The sequence below is a fragment of the Orycteropus afer genome, unplaced genomic scaffold (assembly GCF_000298275.1).
Source record: "Orycteropus afer afer isolate SDZICR_OR568_19922 unplaced genomic scaffold, OryAfe1.0 scaffold00017, whole genome shotgun sequence".
Classification (NCBI taxonomy): Eukaryota; Metazoa; Chordata; class Mammalia; order Tubulidentata; family Orycteropodidae; genus Orycteropus; species Orycteropus afer.
Genome location: NW_006921604.1, coordinates 13,068,023 through 13,073,093, shown reverse-complemented (window position 1 = coordinate 13,073,093; position 5,071 = coordinate 13,068,023).

Below are 5,071 nucleotides of genomic sequence, written 5' to 3'. Positions count from 1 at the left end.
CAGTCCTGATTAAAATGTGGTCCTAAGTACAAAACACATACTGAATTTCAGACTCAGTAGGAAAAAAACTGAATGTAAACTATCTCAATGATATTTATATTGGTTACAAAGTGAAATAATATTTTGGATATAGTGAGATAAATAAAAGGAGGCCAGGTGGCACAGTGGTTAACTGTTGGCTGCTAACCAAAAGCTCAATGGTTTGAACCCACCAGCCACTCCACCAGAGAAAGAGTAGCAGTCTGCTTTATTGAAGACTTACAATTACAATATTTACAATCTTGGAAACCCTACGGGGGCAGTTCTACTCTGTCACATGGAGTTCCCATGAGCTGAAATAGACTTAAGGGACCCTAACAACAACAACTAGAAAATTAACATTTACATACCTTGACCTAGTCTATTACAGACAACTTGATACATCCAAGGGGAGGATGCTGGAATTGGCATCACAGACAAGCAGGAGCCCCCAGGAGTGGCTCCAAGAATCTTCCTCCTTAAAATTTATCATGGAGAATTTTTGAAGAGTAGAATTAAGGTTTTCACCATCATTTCTTCATACTAGCAATGTTTAGAAGACTAAACAGGTAGTTGGTAGTTGTAAAAACCAGGCTACTGTGTAAAGGAGTGCCCAGGCATGGGTCTAATTATAGTTTGCTTTAAGCCCTTGAAAGGATGTTTGATAATGTTTGAGTTTATGAGAGACATTATCAAATCACTCCCTACATGCATCAGTGCAGTATTTATGGGCTCTTTCATTAGTATTTATTTCAAATAGTGATTGAAATATTAAGACTTCTAAGCACTCCTCATCCATATTAGAACCTGGTCCATTTTCAAGTCACTGGAGTTTCCATAAAGGAGCCATGGCAGCGCAGTTGTTAAAGTGCTCAGCTACGAATCAAAAGTTCAGTGGTTTGAACCCACCAGCTATGCCACAGGAGAAAGAGGCAGCAGTCTGCTTACACAAAGATTTACAACCTCGGAAACCTTATGAGACAATTCTACTTTGTCCTGTAGAGTCACCATAAGTAGGATTCAACTCGACGGCAGGGAGTTTGGTTTTCATTTTGGTGTTTCCATAAAACTGCAGGGTTAGATTCTAGACTAAGATAGGCTATCAAGATTTCTTCTTCTCAGGAGTCACCCCAGATTTCTGGTTTGAATAGAGCCCACAGAAGTTTACCCTGGGCAGCTGCTTCAAGAGCATCTGCCAATCTATCCGGTCAAATGGGTGATATCATTGACACATTCACCAAGAAGCCTAGCAAAGTTCCGTTTTTTGTATCTCTAGGTGTCCCCTGCCATATACTACTACCCCAAACATACCTGTAGGAGCCCTGATGGTACAACAGTTAAGTGTGTGGCTGCAGTGGCACAGTGGGAGAGAAACCTGGTCATCTGCTTCCATAAGGATTACAGCCAAGAAAACCCTATAGGGCAGTTCTACTCTGTCACATGGGGATGTTGTGAATTGGTATCGACTTGACAGCAACCAACAGCTACAACAACAAATACTCCTACATCCCTACCTCCTCCTCCACAGAACTGGGAGATTTTGTATAGCTATCAATCCAGGTTTTTTCACCTTTGCTATATATATATATATATATATATATATATATATATATATATATACTTGCCAATAAATTACTATACATGTATTAAAGAAAACATCTGAAATCCACAAACTTAGAGAAATATAATTAAACTCAGAAAAATTTTATTCACTCAAGAGTAGTAGTAAGATTAAAAAACCAAACACTATTAACAATTACACAATATCAAGACTTTTTTTTTTTATATATACATGGGTTTTGTAAAGGTGAATGTGTGTACTTTAAATTTATAGTGTTATCATTCACTCATTCCTCACTATGCTTATCTGAGTGTACAAATCTAAAAGCCACAGTCCCTGCCATCATGAAGCACCCCTATCTGGGAAATGGGTTTTAAGCTTCTATAGGAACATCTTTGCTTTTTCCCCAATCTTAATAGAATTCCAATATGTATATGGTTCACATATAAATCACATAAATGATATTTTATTAGTAGAACCTAATTTCATAATTCCAAATTTATAATATTTACTTTGAAATACTAACATGTTTGTTCTCCCATGAATGCCCACATCATCCCCACTCATCTCCAAGTAAAGCAGGTGGCTGTTCTTATGTTTATTTTAACCTCAGGAAGTTTTGCAGAGTAGACAGAACAAACTGCTATTCTTCCACCCTTTGAAAAGGTTATAGCCATTGTTGCTCAAAGACTAACCCTTACAGCAGCCTGTCAGCTTGACAGAAGTGCAAATTAGTGGGCCCCACCTAACCTTCTGAATCAGAATCTCTGAGGGTGAGGCTCAGGAAACTATTTTGGCAAGTTCTTCAAGTAATTATTATACACATGAAAGTTGAGAACCACTGGGGTAGAGGAAGGATGCCGGGTAGAGTTGTAAGTATGACACCTTTGAAAATAAGGAAGAGAAGGAATGAATCCCTTAGACATACAGGGCTCTAATGAGGTGTTGAGATCTTAGACAAGGTAACACAAGTTCCCAGCCCCAGCAAAGCTTCCTCCTGCCACCTACAATAGGCAGGGAAACGGAGTGCAAATCATCTTCAAGGCACCCCTAGAGCCCTTGACAGTGAGGATGTTAATGAGCTGCAAATCAAAAATCCTTGCCCAGTGCCCCAGCCCTGGATTCCAGACTCCTCAGCCTAGTGCATTCTGCAGGGTCCCTACACTGAGTTACATGTCATTGGATGGAGCCTGTGTCTTTTATTTAAAAACAAAACAAACAATACCCCACCACCAAAAGAACAAAGAATTGGAGATTTCTTGCACACCTGAGTTTATAATTAAGGTTTTCCCCCACTGTTGTTGTTTGCCGTCGAGTCAGCCCCGACTCATAGCGACCCCTCCTTGGGTTTCCAAGGCAGTATCACTACGGAAGTAGGATTGCCCAACCTTCCTTCCGAGGAGTGGCTGGTGGGTTTGAACCGCCAGCCTTCTGGTTAGCAGTCAAGTGCTTTTAGCCACTATGCTACCCCACTACATGCATTATAAAGTCAACAAAAATCCCCGAACCAAACGTGCTGTTGAGTTGATTCCAACCCACAGTGACCCCATATGTTACAGAATAGGGTTTTCCACATGCTGTATAGAGTTTTCTTGGCTGTAATCTTTACAAGAGCAGTTCACCAGGCCTTTTTTTCTGGTTTGCTGCTGCAGGGTTTCGAACTACCAACCTTACCTATGTAAATTAGAAAATTTTGTAGTTTGATGAATAAAAAAATTCTCAATTGGATGTTATGAATGACAGTTTTAGGTATATATCAGCCTCACTATCTAAAGTATTTTTTTATTAGGTGTGTTTTTTTCTTCCTGTTTTTTTAACACCATGAAAGAAATCCTTAAATAGTAGTACCATACTCACTTAAACCAAACTTACAGTATAATTTGAGTGGGTGTATGGCATTTGACTGCTTATCAGAAGGCTGGCGGTTCAAACCCACCAGCCACTCCTTGGAAGGAAGGTTGGGCAATCTACTTTCATAGTGATACTGCCTTGGAAATCCAAGGAGGGGTTGCTCTGAGTTGGATCCAACTCGACGGCAGTGAGTTTGGTTTAGTTTTTATGAAGAATTAAGGAGCTCTGGTGGGGTAGTGCCTAAGGCATTTGATTGCTAACCAGAAGGTTGGTAGTTCAAACCCACCAGCCACTCCAAGGAAGGAAGACAGGACAATCTACTTCCGTAAAGATATACTGCCTCAGAATCTCTACGGGGGTCACTATGAGTAGGAATTGACTTGATGGCCATGAGTTTGTTTTGTTTTTTTTGGTTTATACAGAATTACCACCTCTCTAATTATATCATTTTGCAAGAGGTTAAAATACTGAGAGAAATTTAACCAGAGGCAGGCAAAAAAAAAAAAAAGCCATGCTGATAGCACAAATAAAGTCTTCAGTGTGAACTGTTTAAATTGGTATATTACACATTTAAGTAAGTGTGTTTCTTATTTATAATTTTATGAGTTGGAATGTCATTAATAATAATAATGAATTTAAGCTGATAAAATAACCTCTTGCAAAGTAGGCCATACATACGCATGATGCTACAGATTACCCTTTCTCACCACCAATTATCTGTTAGTTTTTCCATACTGGAGCGGCTTGTATGTTGCTGTGAGGCTAGAAGCTGTTTCACCAATATTTCAAATCCAGCAGGGTCACCCATGGTAGACAGGTTTCAATGGAACTTCCAACTAAGGCAGACTGCAAAGAAGAACAGGGCCATGCACTTCTAAAAAAAATTGGCCCCTGACAACCTCATGTATAGCAATGAAACACTGTCTGATATATAACTGGAAAATTGTATGAAGAGCCATGAAACATTCGCATAGTGCTGGAAGATGAGCCTCTCAGGTTGAAAGGTACTCAAAATATGACTAGGGAAGAGCTGCCTTCTCAAAGTAGAGGTGATCATAATGACAAAGATGGAGTAAAGCTTTCAGGACCATCATTCATTGATGGGGCACAACGCAAAACAGGAAGAAATAGCTGCAAACATCCATTATTAAATGGAACGTGGAATGTATGAAGTATGAATGTAGGACAACTGGAAGTTGTCAAAAATGAAATGGAACCCATGAAGCATGGGCGTTAGTGAGCTAAAATGGACTAGTATTGGCCATTTTGAATCAGACAATCATATGTTCTACTATGCAGGCAATAACAAATTGAAGAGGAATGACATCACATTCATCATCAAAAAGAATATTTCAAGATCTATGCTGAAGTACAATGCTCTCAGTGATAAGATAATATCCATATGCCTACAAGGAAGAGCAGTTAATACTACTATTATTCAAATTTATACATCAATCACTAGAGCCAAAGATGAAGAAATTGGTAAATTTCAGATTGCGAAGTTGGTAAAATTTTTCTAACATACAATCAAGATGTATTGGTAATTGCTGGTTATTGGAACATGAAAACTGGAAACAAAGAAAAAGCATGAGCTCTGGTAGCATAGTGGCTAAGACATTTGCCTGCTAACCAGACGGCTGG